The following is a 16922-nucleotide window of genomic DNA, read 5'->3' as shown; positions in this document are numbered from 1 at the left end:
CCTACTGCAGTCTGTCTTTCCCAAATTCCCAATTTTCCACTCAGGTTCTGGACTCTTTCACTTTCACCATCCTTGATCAACCCTTGACTTGCCTCTTTCCCCTTCTCATTTCAATGATGTAGCGCTACCCCTGAAGGAACCATTGTGATTTAACCATTTTTGTCCCAAGATTAGTGCAGAGGCAGCCAGGCACACAGCAACATTCTGGCTCTGGCTCAATGATCTGTCTGGGGGATGTCTTTTAGGTGTTTTATTGTTGAGGATCTTGAACATGGTGTAGGTTAGTATGGATTACTTCAGATTCACCAAATGTTTATAGGAAGATATTTCACTTTCCCAAAGGTCTCTCTGCAGTCCTTATACAGGAACACGTGCAGATAGCAGTCCCTTCTTAAAACTATCCCAAGCAGGAATACTACTATCTATACTTATATACTAATATCCACCCAGGGGATACAGCACACAGTCACAAAAGCCCTTGTCACATGTCAGTACTCACAATGCCACAGGATCACTGGATGCCTCCTTCCACCATCCACTGGACAATCTTCAGTGAGGGAGAGGTTAGCGCTCACAATGCCACAGAACAACCAGAGTCCTAACTGCTACTGGGCACTCTTCAGACCAGGTTCCAGGTGAGAGTTCCCTGACTAGTTTCAAACAGGGATCTTAGTAAATGGGCCCGCCAGCTCGACCATAGCTGGTACCTCGATGAAAGAAGGTTAAACTCAGGTTAGCTGCTGCTGTAGGTGGGAGGTAAACATCTCAAACCCAGATGGGTGGATTCCCTCCAACAAGGGTAAGAGGAAGAACCCTGATGCTCCAAATTCCAGACTATATGCCTCCATAGCCACCTTTTGGACATACCTCCCCAGGGATTGGCTGGAGAACAAAAAATATTCAGGTTCCGAAACATCTAAAAAAATGTGGTGACCCTGAATCCTTAATTTTGCTTCTAAATCTGGATGTCAACATGGGTAACAGTTCCTATGGGCTATGGTGGGAGTACCACAAGGAAATGGTAGCGCCAATTCTAATTTGGCTATCATTTGTACTAGAGATGTATACCTCTCACTTTGCCTGATAGCACAATACCTCCCAATGTCAGCCTTATTGATGGTTTAGTAGAGCTTACCTCCTTCCAGAGTCATATACAGTTGTGTTCAAAATAATAGCAGTGTGTTGAAAAAAGTGAATAAAGCTCAAAATCCTTCTAATAGCTTTTATTTCCATACACACAAATGCATTGGGAACACTACACATTCTATTTCAAATCAAAACATGAAGAAAAATATATGCAAATTTGTGTTGTTCCTCTAAAAAAATTGAAGAAAAGTGAATATTAGACTGTTCAAAAAAATAGCAGTGTTTGTATTCCTCTTTGCATTCACTATATAAACTGAAAAATGTTTGAAGATTTTGCTTTCCTTTGAATCACTTAATTAATATTTAGTTGTATAACCACTTTTTCTGACAACTGCTGTACATCTGTGTTGCATGGAGTCAACCAACTTCTGGCACCTGTGAACAGGTATTCCAGCCCAGGATGATTGGACCACATTCCACAGTTCTTCTCTTTCTTGGTTTTGCCTCAGAAGCTGAATTTTTTATGTCACCCCACAAGTTTTCTATTGGATTAAGATTCAGGGATTGGGCTGCCACTCCATAACGTCAATCTTGTTGGTCTGGAACCAAGATGTTGCATGTTTACTGGTGTGTTTGGGGTCGTTGTCTTGTTGGAGCACCTATTTCAAGGGCATTTCCTCTTCAGCATAAGGCAGCATGACCTCTTCAAGTATTCTGATGTATTCAAACTGATCCATGATCCCTGGTATGCGATAAATAGGCCCAACACCATAGTATGAGAAACATCCCCATATCATGATGCTTGCGCAACCATGCTTCACTGTCTTCACAGTCTTCACAGTGTACTGTGGCTTGAATTCAGTGTTTGGGGGTCATCTGACAAACTGTCTCCGGCCACTAGACCCAAAAAGAACAATCTTACTTTTATCAGTCCACAAAATGTTGCGCAATTTCTCTTTAGGCCAGTCAATGTGCTCTTTGGCAAATTGTAACCTCTTCAGCACATGTCTTTTTTTCAACAGTGGGACTTTGCGGGGGCTTCTTGCAGATAGCTTGGCTTCACATAGGCGTCTTCTAATTGTAACAGTACTCACAGGTAACTTTAGACCTTCTTTGATCTTCCTGGAGCTGTGGAGCTGATTGTTGGCTGAGTCCTTACCATTTTGGCTATTCTACTATCTATTCGAATGGTAGTTTTTCGCTTTCTTCCACGTCTTTCAGGTTTTGGTTGCCATATTAAAGCATTTGTGATAATTTTAGCTTCTTTATATTTTTTCCCCTCTCCAATCAACTTTCTAATCAAGGTACGCTGTTCTTCTGAACAATGTCTGGAACGACCCTTTCCCTCAGAATTTCAGAGAGAAATGCACTGTAACCAGCATGCACAACATTTGCTGCCTTCCTTCCTTAAATAAGGGCAATAATTGCCACCTGTTTTTCAAAGAATGAATGACCTCACTAATAGAACTCCACACTGCTATTATTTTGAACATGCCGCTTTCAATTAGTGATTCAATTACACAGAATCAGCAGCATGCATGTCATGACTGTTGGGTCTGTTGGATTTCTATTAGTCTACTACACCTGCTAGTAAATTATTTGCCATGTAGAAAAATCATTTCTACCAAAAACAGTGATTGATCAGGTTAGTGATGTCTCACTGCTATTATTTTGAACACAACTGTAGCTATATCACATAACAAACTAAAGCCTCCACAGTGATCCCTCCAAATAAGCTGCTTTTAAATAGGAAGTAGACCAGCAGGATCAAGTTACTCGATTATAGAAGAGAATGTTTATGGTACACTTTTATAGTATATTTTTTTCATGTTAAAGTGGTTCTCAAGGCTCAAAATTTGTTACCCTAATGCTTTTCTTTTGGGTGCACCTCCCCCATCAGCCCCCCCCCCACAGGAATGTGCATGACAGCAGCAGCTCTCTGGGGGGTCTCTCTTTCCTCAGTGGCTCACACAGCAGTGGGAGCCATTGGCACATGCTGCTGTCAATCACAGTAAGTAAGCGAATGAGGAGAGAGTGGGGGGAGGGGCTGAGCCACGCTTTGTGTGTGAAAAAGCTTCCTATTGGGGACACTTGGCAAGGGGAAGGAGACAGAACTGGCAGCGGGAGACCCAAAGGGAAGATGATTGGGGCTGCTTTGTGCAAAACCATTGCACAGAGCAGGTAAAAAAAATCTCTCCTTTAGAATCACTTTACAACTAAAATGCATGTACTTTTATGATCTTTGTTCTGGTGATTTGAATTTTACATTAATTTGTCCAATTCAGAAAAACTGATCTCTGAGAATAAGTTAGTCATAAAGTCTGTAAAGTCAAAATGTTTAAGTAACAGTCCTAAAATGAATATTATATGTAGTATGCATTGCAGAATAGAACAAGAATATAAATATATATGTCCTCCAAACATTTGTGAGGCTCCTGCTTAGCATTAATTATTAATCCCTAGTTTTTGTATTTGTCTTTTCTGCAACTGAAAAAGTATGTCATGAATAATTTAAATGAAAGCACATGAGAGACCAATTCAAAATTTGAAATATTCCAAAATATCTCCCTTGCAGCTATACATTTACACTTTATATTTAATAGCAGCAAGGTTTAAAATAAAATAATTTTTCTTAGAAATCAAACTAGGGTGGTACAGGTATTTGTTAAAAGCTAGCATATGTCATGAAACAACTGGCCAAAGTACCACAGTATATAAAGCATTATAAAATCACTATAGCAAATATCCTACTTTTTTAAAATTATTTATTTAACGCACCAACAAAATGGAACTCATGGAACTCAAAATGGAAAATGGTTACCAACATATGTGATTTCTGGATACAAGCATCAGTTTCACCCTTCCGTTTCTAAACATTAGGGCTTAGTTAGGTGCATAGATCACATTTAAAGTTATAAACAGTAAGCTACAAACTGAAACTATAGGAGTAACCTCTGCCCCATCTCTTATCTTCCTTTTTCTCTTGGACAACCGAAAAAAAAAAGCGTGGAATGACCAAAGAAAGGGTGGTGGGTGGGCGGGCGGGAAAAAAAGAGGGGGGGGTGACGATCGCGACGTCAGATCCCAGCCCTTCACACCAAACTCATGACTGAAGGACCAGCCAATCTAAAACCGCGATGTCACGTGCGTAACAATGCCACACCCAGCTGCACCCTGCACAACGATTTTCCAGCTAATGGACCACAATCTATGTACCGACAGCCTGAGCGTGATTGTTACTGGGTCAAGTTAATTACGCAATTAACCCTTCACACTGCCACCACCTCCTTTTTGTACAGAGAAAGAAGAAACTCGGCAATATCAGCAATAACACTATGATGGTTGGGTAATCGTCTGTATACCACTGTCACCGCAGACAGGTTATACAGAGGGTTAAACACACACAGTAGCGCTCTTCAGCGGCAGGAATTCGTAATTTGCATTAAAGAGCTTTAGAAACAGTTCAACACTTTTAGAAAGTAAAATTTATTACTAAAAGGTCAAAAGGATGCGATAAAAATATTTACAGAAAAAAGATGTAACCAATATATATATAAATACACAGAGAACAACAGCACAGCAAAGAGATAGCAGAAAGGAATTTAGAGGGTTAAAGTACTTGCCAGTCAGCCTTGGTTTAAGCAGCTTCAAGTTTCATAAGTCAAAAGTATTTCTTGTCTCTACTGTCAGTTTCGATGTTAAAAACAGGAGACTCTTCAACTTTCTCACACACCAAGCATAACAGCCTTTTTCTAGCAAATCCACAGGGTGTCTACCTGGAGCAGTGAAACCAATGGTCTCCTTTGGGGAGGGAAGTGTAGGTGGAGCCCTAAGTTATGATCACAAACTCTCTTAGCTTCTATTTTGGCCCATTACCTTTTTCTCAGGGCATTTAGCAGCCTGGCCACTAGTATATTAATACTCAGCCGCATCTGCGGAATGGTTAGAGATGGAACATGTCATATCTACTTGAATGGTTCAGGAGATATAATTTTCTGCTTTTCTTATATGTGCCAGATAAGGGGTGTAACATACCAGGAGAATGGTCTCAAATTGAACAGTCCGAATATGGGCTCCATGTTTAGGTAATTATGTCCTACATGAAGATATCAACTTATATGAAAAAGTGAGTTTTTAAAAGTAAGTCTGTTTTTGAAGTTCAGTGAGGGACTTGGTTTACACTTTTACGATATCCCAGATTGCACAGCTACCAGACAGGGGGGCACCTAGCTGGTGAGGTTTTATAGCCAGGATGCCCTCCATTGGGTTTCAATGCCTTTTTGAACTCTGCATCAAACAGACCACATGTCACTCAACAGAGAGGGAGGGGGGATGATTGAAGGAGGCAGCCTGCTTTGGGAGTGAGAAATGGTATAATCTGGAAAATTCTTAACAAAATGGAGGACTGCGTCCATCTCTGTGGGCATGATTGCTACAGGGGGTCCTCCTCAGCTCACCACCTTGGTGACCCATTTAAGCGTTATTTTCAGAATCTCTATATAGGAACCAGGGGATTCAAATTTTGAAGTGTTTTTCTGATTGTTCTTTCACATCAGCTGTTAATTGCTTCATTATCTGTATGTCAGCCACTCAATCTAGCCACTGCTCAACAGTGGGTGGAGAGAGAGTTTTCCACATGGCTGGTATGCAGGCCTTGGCACCACTGAGGAGCTGCAAAGAGAGTTTTTGTAGAGCGTAATGGACATTGGAGTGACATGTAACAAAAGGACCACTGGGTAATCTACCATGGGCACATCTGTCATCCTGTGGATAGTGGCTTTGACGTTCGTACAGGCATCTGGTAGATGGGGCATTCCAAGAAAATACAAAGTACAGTACCAGAATCTTGTTGACAACTCCAACATAGCAGAGATATGCATGGGTCAATCTTTTGTAGATGTAGAGTTTTGTACCATAATTGTGCACCAGTTTTCTTTTTTCTTTCTTCTTAGCCTTATGGGCAAACAGGAGAATCTGGGAATGTGTAAACTAGGTCCATAATTCAATTTTCCCATTTACGTCAAAAAGGAAAGTCTTGCTGTTGTGAGTCAGAGGTCAGCATGGAGTAGGACAAAGACTGGCAATGCCTTAAAGGTCTTTTGTCTATACAGAGGTGTTCGAAAAGGGTAAGTGGACATAGTTTCTGATGTAGGCAGAATATTTATTTTGACGGGAGAACTTAGTTGTTTCATAAAGTTTAAATCTGGTGCAAAGAATTGGTCTTGGTGACTAGGACCTGGAATGTAAGGGATCTATCTGGAGGCCAGGATTGTAGTCAAAATCTTTAGATCAAAGTTCAAAAGGGATATTTGCTGGTAACTATGGCAAAGTTGGGGGTATTTCCCTTCCTTAGGTATTAGTGATTAGAGCTTGTAGAGCATCATGAGGGAATGTGTGGCCTTGTCTGATGGAGTTGTATGCTTCTACAAATCCACTTGCCAACAAGAGCTCCAACAGTTCTCAGGGCCTTGGCCAACATCCTGCCTGGTTTATTGCCATATTCATTATAAAAAGTACGGCATCTGACCAGTTGCACTTTAATTTTATCTGTAAGAAGAATGTTTAGTTTTTCTGAGAGTGATTTTATTTGGGTGCCAGCATTCTGGGCAAGAAGTTTTTTGTGACAGCTTTTACATCTTTTAATTTGGTCAGCAAAGGCTCCAGTTTGTTAGCAAGGACTTTTTTCCTTTGGGATCCCAGCCCGATAAGAGTGCCTCTGAGAAAGCACTTGTGGGCCTCACAGATTGACAATAGTGAGGAGTTTTGCTCAGTGTTAGTGGGGAAAAATAATGTGAGATCTTGTGAGACTAAAGGTTTGTAGGCAGAGTCATGGATTTCCACTGCCAGCATTTTCAATGTGGGTCTCCAAGGGTCAAAGTGCAGTGGGTAAGTGCATGATCTGAAATGGCTGAGCATTATCTGAAATGGCTGTAGTGATAAATAGGGAAGGGTGTTATTTTTTTCAATAAAAATGTCATCAATGCTGGAGTAGGTGTTGTGGGAGTGCAAGCAAAATGTATAAACTCTGTTGTGCACACTGGAGGTTATCCATAGGGTAGATTAACTAAAACTGGTGCACGCAGAATCTGGTACAGCTCTTCATAGTAGTTAATAAGCTTCTAGGTTTTATTGTCAAAGCCTAATTGAATAAGTCAGAAGTTGATTGATTACTATCCACAGCTGCACCAGATTCTGTGTGCACCAGTTATAATAAATCTCCTTCCATGTGTCTATCAAGTTATAGACGTGGAGGTTTTTCTGGATCCTCTGGCCGAGAATAGGTGGGAGGAATTATGGGAGGTGTCCAGGAAAGAGTCAAGGACTATAATAAACATGCCCTCTTTTTGTTGGTGAATGCGATTGAGGTAGGATTTTGGAGTCCTGATCTGGTTGTCATTAGGTAGATACATGCTTATTAGGGTAGATTTACATTGGTAAAAGGTCCCTTTGACTATTAGAAGTCTGTCTTCATTGACTGCTACGGCCTTGTCCTCTTTCCTGGAAACTTGGCTACATAGGAGAATTTTAACCCCTTTAGATTTCGAGGTGCTTGCAGTACCGTGATAAACTATTGCGATTCTGGGACTGCTATCCATCTACCCAGTGGCCAGATGCCACCTGCTAAATCAAATGAGAACTACACCTACCTACATACCCCTCCTCTTAACAGATGCAGTTTTTTGCAAAAGTCAGCAGGAAGCACAGTAGTAATCACAATAAAAAGCATAATAAACACATGTACAGTGAAACATTACACAGCATAGTCAGAAAACGTGTCAGATAACTGTCCTCTGGTGAACCTCAGAGAAAGATGTATCTTGACATTGTCCACAGTATCATCAACAGGCTCCAAAGAGGAAGGTTGCTTAGAGACCTTAGGTATCTGTAGGTTATTATGACCAGGCATAGCATCCTCACCCCCATATGTGCCTTCAGCAGTGTCCTCGGTGTCCACAGCTGGGTCCACAAGCTCTTCCCTGACCCTCAGCCATGTCATTTACTGGGCAGGGAAGGTTTTTTTGCCACTCTATATGGGTTACCTTCCCTCCCGGGCTCCAGCTTGCTGCTGCATTTAGATTTGGGGTTATTGACAAGTACCCTGTCTCCTGGTCTCAAGGGTAACAGGTCAATAACAGCCTTTTCTGCTAGTTCCTGATGTCATTCTATAACCTCTTATCTAACCCTTTGCAGCCAGGGCCACTGTTCTGGACCCAGTCATTTGTTTACAAAGAGGTATAGACTCCCACGTCTCCAGCAGGAAATCCACAGGCATATAACCACTATGCCCAAACATCAGGAAGAAAGGTGTTGAAAGATGTTGAGGATAGCCATTGGTTCAGTGTACTATGTGATTGTAGGCCTAGACAAATTCTCCCATATGCTGGCACCACCACTCCCAATGCCCGTGCTCCAACATGTTAAGAAGAGTGCGGTTGAAGAACTCATAGGCCCCATTGCCCTGTAGATGATATGGGGTGATGTGAGACTTGGGAATCCCACTGAGCCAGCACAGCTCTAAGAACATCTGAGATTCAAAATGAGGGCTTTGATCTGACAGGATTCACTTCACTTCACTTCAGGATTCACTTCAGGTATCCATAAGGTTGAACCACATAAGTCTTGAATAGTTTATTTGTGGTGATAGCAGCCTGGTCTCGGGTGGGAAAAACTATAGCAAACATGGAGAACTGGTTTATAATTACTATGGTGTAATAAAGGCTGGAAGAAGAGGCAGCTACCATCAGGAAGTCCATGGTGAGGAGCTCAAAGGGTTCAGACATGGAGATTACCATGGGCGTGATCTGTTCCATGGGTGCTTTGTGCAAAGTACAACTCAAGCATTGTTAACAAGCTTGCTGCACACAGTTGTTCAGCCCTAGGCCTTAAAAGTACCATCTGGCATGATTTTATGTGTGCTCTGCTTTAAAGTGCCCTATGGATGCATGCAGATTTTCTGTGCAACTGACTGAGGGACCACAATTTGGATATCTCCTGCAGGGATGTCATATCTCTAGCTGGTCTCATTGCCGAATAATCACTGGCAGCCAGAGATGCTCCATTGCAGAGGACTTTTTGCGCCTGGACAGTAACCGCCACATCTGGGAAAATTTCTAGGTCCTGCTGTTTAAATGTGGCTCATCTTTCTGGAGTGTAAACTTCCACTGCATTGGGGGGGATCTGGGCAGCATGAATCACCAACATGTTCTTGGCCAGTTTCTGCTAGGCTAAAATTGGGACTACTTTTAGATCCTCTTCCCCCTGAGGCTGCTCTACAGAGAATCAATATAGAGCGTCCACATTGCTGTGTAGGCCTCCTAGCTTGTATTGGATCTTGTAATTAAAGTGAGCTAGCTGTGCCACCAACCTTGCAAAGGTTGGTGGCTGTCGTAACTTTGGTCCAAGTTAACAGATTTCGCCATTGACTACCTTTGTGTCCACCACCAGAGACTCTTGCGCATGAAGGGAAATTTCCTAATCAGTTTGCCGAGATGCTGTTTTTTCCACTGTGTCCTATGTGAAAACAGTTTTCAATGCCAGTTTGCCCAGGGAATCAACAGAATACATGCTGACATTGTCCCTAAAAGACTTAGGGCTTGTTAACACCATACACGCATGAAAGCGGATAGAAACTGACATGCAGATTTCACTTGCAGAGACACCAGGTTACATCTGTTTTCATGTGCAGTGCAATGAGTTTTATACATATTGCAGATTCCTGTGCAGAATAAATCTGCACGTGATTATAGTGTTGTGGTGTGAACAGGGCACAGAGAGGACAATTGATTTTGTTGCTCCCCTGCAGAAGGTGTTCAGAAAAACTGATGTAGATAAAAAGGGGGTGTAACGAGCGCTGGATAATATTAGAGCGAAATATAAAAGCAGCTGGCATGAAAGGCAAGCCTCCAAAACGCCTCGTGGTACAACAGTCACATACAAAAAACATGCAGCGCTAGAGTATAAAGATCTGTCTCACGATGAGGTGTGACCACCTAATTAGGTATAAACGCAGCTAGCATAAAGGTAATAATCAAAGCAACCAATACTACAACATTCTCATGGTTAAGAAGGTGTAAATGGTGATATAGGTGTCAAAGTCAATATATCATAGGAGTGACGTAAATAAATCTGTGACTTCTGTGGTAGGAAGTGTGGCTGTAGAATGCACTAACCAGATAGCGCAGATAATAGCGCATTGGAGTAAAATGACCTACTCCTGGTCAATGGATCAGGGAACCTGCCGGAACAGTGGTCGTCTCTGCTGTGGTCACCAGGATCATCTGCGTCCTCTCCAAATATGGAATTCCCAGGTGTCCAGTGGAATAAACGATCATCCAGTATGTGGTGGAATCCTAATGTCAGCGACCTCCAGGGGTGCGGTGTGCGCTCAAGGAACAGGAATCACCTTCAGGGCTCAGAAATAAACCCAAAAGAGAGGCTTCCGATAGTGTGATAACTTTTATTAAGGAGTAATAGACAAATGAAGCACTTACATGGTGCAATACACAATTCCAAAGATGGCCGCCCGTGTCATGGTGTGGACCATGTGGGTAGTAGTAGTAGGTCAAGTAGCATCTCCCTAACTGATGTCTCTGCACACTGGTGTGAATGCGGCCTTAGACAATGAGAAGCTGAAAAATGGGGAGATGTTATCGCTTCAAGGATCTTCTCTCTGTCTCTTGATGTGCTTGAAAATGCATCCAAACTTTTACAGAGTATCCACTATTATTACTGTGACTCAAGAGGAGTTCTCAAGTGTGGGCCAAATGGAGAACATCATTGACTTAATCGTGGAGAGGTAAAGAGCTTGCTGATCACCTTATGCCCATGCAGGAGCAAACCCAAGAACTGGGATTACATTTGGGAGAAACTGAACCCAGAGGGATGTAGGAAGATGGTTGCTTTACTTTACTGGTACATGAAGTATAATGAAAAAAAGGAGAAATGACAGGGGCCCTTGACCTTTCTTTTTAATGATATTTACTAGTGCTGAAGGAGGGTTTCTATCACAGGTAAGCTGACATGTAGGCACCAGGAAAAAGTGTTTTGGCAGAAGTGGAGAAGAAACAGTACACCAGTCAGGATTTTACTGCTGTCTGTGCTTTCGATTCCTCCTCTCCATTTGTCTTATTTACAGCTATTACTGAAAGTGAAACAAAATCCCAAACTTCGGGTTGACACCAGAACAGGAAGGGGGGGAAATCTTCCAATTGAAACACTCCTTCTAACAACCAGGAATTTCCCTCACATTGGACAGATTTCCTTTCATGTCCTGTTTTGGCTATGGGACAGGAAATTAAATTAAATTTCCCCAATGGAATACAGATGGCAAGAAAAACATCCAGGGATTATAACCTTCCCTTATTCTATACAAAATAATAAAAAATGAGTTTCCTTTATTTGTACTTTAACCTTTTTGCTACCACCTTCATATGTTATAGGCTCTAATTAAAGAAAACCTGTCTAAAGAAAATGCTATCACATATGGGACTTTTGGTCCCCTATGTGATGAATAATAATGTGAAAAAAATATGTAAAAAAATTTGTTGTACCCAACCCCTAAATCCCCCCAAACATTTTAAGCCCATGCCACCCCCATGTACACCCCTATGATTGTGCTACACATGCTTTGTATATTGCCCCTCACGCCAGCGTGAGAGCAATAATTCTAGGGCAATTATTCATGGTTAAATCTAAACCGATGACCTGTAGAGGATTTTAAAGTGTTGCCTACAGAAGATTTTGGGTACAGAAGTTATGGGCTTGCTCAATTATAAGGCTTGACATGTTTGGTATCAGTTTACTTGGCAGAACCTCATCTTTTATATTTTGACAAAAAATTAATATACTGAATGCCCAAAAATTAGCTTTAACCACTTGCCGACCAGCCACAGTGCATTTACTGCGGCAGGTCAGCACCGCTGCGCAAAATCACGTATATATAAATAAAAAGTGCACAGGTGATCAAATACCACAGAAAAAAAGCTCTATTTGTGTGAAAAAAATTTTGTTTGGGTACAGTATTGCATGATCACGCAATTATCAGTTGAATTAGTGCAGCAGCGCCAAGTAGCAAAAAGAGGCCTGGTCATTAAGGGGTGTAAATCCTCTGGAGGACAAGTGGTTAATGGTTTTTTTTAAACTGAAAATTTGTGTTGATAAACCACTGCGTTATTATTGTGTAAAGAGAAAAATGAGCAGCTACTGTCATTTTATTCTGCAGGGTCTTGTCTTTCAGAAAATACTGTATATAATATTTGGGGATTTAAACTAATCTTCAGGCCTAAAATTATTTTTTAAACGAGTGTGCAAAAAAAAAAAGGCTATAAATAAAAATAAATTTGAAGATTATAAATAATCTGATGTATAGTATATTATTCCTTCACTTAACATAGTTGCAAACAGGAGTCTGCTGATCTAGTTTATAAATGCATGTAGTTTAGTACAACGTCCCTGCAGAGTTCTGATCAATAAACTTTTTTGCTAAGTTTGATGTGCTGTATACAGAAGGTGCCTGATACAACTGTAATGACAGTAAATCATAGGAGCAGAACAGGATGGCACATCCTGTTAGAGCACTGGAGTATGGAAGCATACCCATGTGCCAAAGGACGTGTGTTTTGGTCAAAGTGTTCTGGCACAACACAAATACAATTGCCTTTTCAATGACACAGAGCCTGGGAACCAATAACCATCTGCTAATGGAAGCATGTGCACACCATATTGTAACCAACATGAAATGGTACCACACATCAACATGAACCACATTACAACCCCAGCAAAAATCCTTAGTCACGCTTCATGAAAGGCAATCTGTTCCAGCACATACAGCAAACCTCTGAACATGACATGCCAAGGGAGAGCTCACACTAATTCTATGGAAAATGTGATCTGCATATAGCAAGTCTTCTAAACTATAGAGCACAGCTATACTCTGCTACTGTGTGTCATTCCTGCCTGCTGGATGTATGGCACTCATATGGGGCTGCTATATTGTCACAGACTCATCCTATAGGATTACTGGCTACTGTGCTGGTCACAGACTCATCCTATAGGACTTCATCGCTGGTCACATACTCCTTCTATAGTGTTGCTAGCTACTGTGCTGGTCACAGACTCCTCCTATAGGGCTTCATCGCTGGTCACAGACTCTTCCTATAGGGCTTCATCGCTGGTCACAGACTCTTCCTGTAGGGCTTCTTCGCTGGTCACAGACTTCTCCTATAGGGCTTCTTCGCTGGTCACAGACTCATCCTATAGGGCTTTATCGCTGGTCACAGACTCTTCCTATAGGGCTTCATCTCTGGTCACAAACTCATCCTATAGGGCTTCATCGCTGGTCACAGACTCATTCTATAGGGCTTCATCGCTGGTCACAGACTCATCCTATAGGGCTTCTTTGCTGGTCACAGACTCATCCTATAGGACTTCTTCGCTGGTCCCATACTCATTCTATAGTGTTGCTGGCTACTGTGCTGGTCTCAGACTCATCCTATAGGGCTTCATCGCTGGTCACAGACTCATCCTATAGGGCTTCTTTGCTGGTCACAGACTCATACTATAGGACTTCATCGCTGGTCACAGACTCATCCTATAGGGCTTCTTCACTGGTCACAGGCTCATCCTATAGGACTTCATCGCTGGTCCCATACTCATTCTATATTGTTGCTGGCTACTGTGCTGGTAACAGACTCCTCCTATAGGGCTTCATCACTGGTCACAGAGTCTTCCTATAGGGCTTCTTCGCTGGTCACAGACTCATCCTATAAGGCTTCTTCGCTGGTCACAGACTCATCCTATTGAACTTCATTGCTGGTCACATACTCATTCTATAGTGTTGCTGGCTACTGTGCTGGTCACCGACTCCTCCTTTAGGGCTTCATCACTGGTCACAGACTCATCCTATAGGGCTTCATTGCTGGTCACAGACTCATCCTATAGGTCTTCATCGCTGGTCACAGACTCATCCTATAGGACTTCTTCGCTGGTCCCATACTCATTCTATAGTGTTGCTGGGTACTGTGCTGGTCACAGACTCTTCCTATAGGGCTTCATCGCTAGTCACAGACTCATCCTATAAGGCTTCATCGCTGGTCACAGACTCATCCTATAGGGCTTCTTTGCTGGTCACAGACTCATCCTATAGGACTTCATCGCTGGTCACAGACTCATCCTATAGGGCTTCTTCGCTGGTCACAGACTCATCCTATAGGACTTCATCGCTGGTCCCATACTCATTCTATAGTGTTGCTGGCTACTGTGCTGGTCACAGACTCCTCCTATAGGGCTTCAACACTGGTCACAGACTCTTCCTATAGGGCTTCTTCACTGGTCACAGACTCATCCTATAGGGCTTCTTCGCTGGTCACAGACTCATCCTATAGTGTTGCTGGCTACTGCGCTGGTCACAGACCTATCCTTATAGGGCTTCATCGCTGGTCACATACTCATCCTATAGTGTTGCTGGCTACTGTGCTGGTTACAGACTCATCCTATAGGGCTTCATCGCTGGTCACAGGCTCATCCTATAGGGTCATTAGCTATTGTACTGGTCACAGACTGGTTCTACGGGACTGCTGTGCTGGTTACAGACTCATACTATGGAATTAAAGTACTGGTCACAAACTCATAATAGAGAACTAAGAGATTGGTCGCAGACTCTTTATACAGGGCTATTGGCTACTGTGCTGATCAGACTCATACTATGGAACTGAAACATCGATCACAAACTCAAAATATAGGGCTAAGGGACAGGTCACAGACTAAACCTTTAGGCTACTGTGCTGGTCGCAGCCTCCTCCTATAGTAAAGGTACTGGTCTCAGACTTATTCTATAGGTTTACTGGCTACTGTGTTTATCACATACTAATACTATTGAGCTGAGGTACTGGTCACATACTCATACTATAGAACTGAGGTACTGGTCACTGACTAATACTATAGGACTGAGGTACCGGTCACTAATACTATAGAGCTGAGGTAACGGTCACTGACTAATACTATAGGACTGAGGTACCAGTCACTAATACTATAGAGCTGAGGTACCGGTCACTGACTAATACTATAGGACTGAGGTACCGGTCACTGACTAATACTATAGAGCTGAGGTACTGGTCACATACTCATACTGTATAGCTGAAGTACTGGTCACATACTCCTATTAAACAGCTGAGGTACTGGTCACTGACTAATGCTATACAGGTGAGGTAATGGTCACATACTTATACTATACAGGTGAGGTACTGGTCACATACTCATACTATACAGCTGAGGTACTGGTCACATACTCATACTATAGGGTTGAGGTACTTTTCACATACTCCTACTATACGGCTGAAGTACTGGTCACATACTCATACTATACAGCTGAGGTACTGGTCACATACTCATACTATAGGGTTGAGGTACTGGTCACATACTCCTACTATACGGCTGAAGTACTGGTCACATACTCATACTATAGGGTTGAGGTACTGGTCACATACTCATACTATAGGGTTGAGGTACTGGTCACATACTCCTACTATACGGCTGAAGTACTGGTCACATACTCATACTATAGGGTTGAGGTACTGGTCACATACTCATACTATAGGGTTGAGGTACTGGTCACATACTCATACTATAGGGTTGAGGTACTGGTCACATACTCATACTATAGGGTTGAGGTATTGGTCACATACTCCTACTATACGGCTGAGGTACTGGTGACAGACTCATACTATAGGGCTGAGGTACTGATCACAGACTAATGCTATAGGACTGAGGTACTAGTCACAGATTCATAGTATAGGACTGTAGTACTGGTCACATACTAATACTATAAGGCTGAAGTACTGGTCACTAATACTATAGGACTGAAGTACTGGTCACATACTAATACTATAGGCTGAAGTACTGGTCACATGCTATAGGACTAAGGTACGGGTCACGGACTAATACTATAGGACTGAGGTACTGATCACAAAAAGGGCTTAAGTACTGGTCACATATTAATACTACAGGATTGAGGTATTGGGCGCATGTTATAGGACTGAGGTGCTGTTCACATACTAATACTATAGGGTTGAGGTACTGGTTAAATACTCATACTGTGGAGTTGCGGTACTGGTCACAGATTCATACTATAGGGTTGAGGTACTGGTTACATACTCATACTATAGAGCTGAGGTACTGGTCACAGATTCATACTATAGGGTTGAGGTACTGGTTACATACTCATATTATAGAGCTGAGGTACTAATCACAAACTCGTACTATAGGACTGAGGTACTGGTGACATATCCTTCCTATAGGACTTGGTCACATACTAATACTATAGTACTGATGTACTGGTCACATACTCATCCTATAGGACTGCTGTGTGGGAAACATCCCAGTGTGCACTTACCTGGACAAGCTGCAAGTTGCGTTGCTGTTTTCCAGCTCCAGCCAGCCTCTGCCTGTCCTCCAGCCTGTGTTGTGTCTCCCGGTCTCTGGCACTTTCCTCTGCTCTTCCCTGGCTGTCCGTCTGCAGCTCCCACTGGTGATTGAGGATCTCTGCGCCCGCTCCTCTCCCCTCCTGAGCTGGGAGCCCACACAGCACCGTCGTGTACAGCACAGCAGCTCCTGCACACAGCTCACTGGGCTCATGTAACTTACTACCTTGTGTGAGGAGGAGGAGGAGGAGGGGGTTCTTATCGTCCTGCACAGCAGGCACGACACTTCTTAACCTATGTTCTTCCCTTTGCTTTCATTTTTTCATCTTGTTATCTACCTGTATGCAGAGCTCCAAAATCATGGGGCCCCATAGCAAAGATTTAACGGGCCCCCTCAGCTCACTCTCTGTAGCAGTTGGC

At 42.6% G+C, this 16922-nt stretch overlaps 1 protein-coding gene across 1 annotated transcript in view; it reads right to left on the bottom strand.

The window, feature by feature from the left end:
* The window catches only part of BMPR1B (bone morphogenetic protein receptor type 1B), a 658563-nt gene extending 641863 nt beyond the window's left edge, over positions 1-16700 (bottom strand). Inside the window, exon 1 of the mRNA XM_089691636.1 lies at positions 16475-16700. The gene's annotated coding sequence lies outside the window, so the exon portion shown is untranslated. The remainder of the gene's footprint in view (positions 1-16474) is intronic.
* Positions 16701-16922: the final 222 nt, after the last annotated feature.

Source organism: Staurois parvus, unplaced genomic scaffold (assembly GCF_062004578.1).
Source record: "Staurois parvus isolate SC_StPar_1 unplaced genomic scaffold, SC_StPar_1.0 ptg000566l, whole genome shotgun sequence".
NCBI lineage: Eukaryota > Metazoa > Chordata > Amphibia > Anura > Ranidae > Staurois > Staurois parvus.
This window is presented reverse-complemented; position numbering and strand designations above follow the sequence as displayed.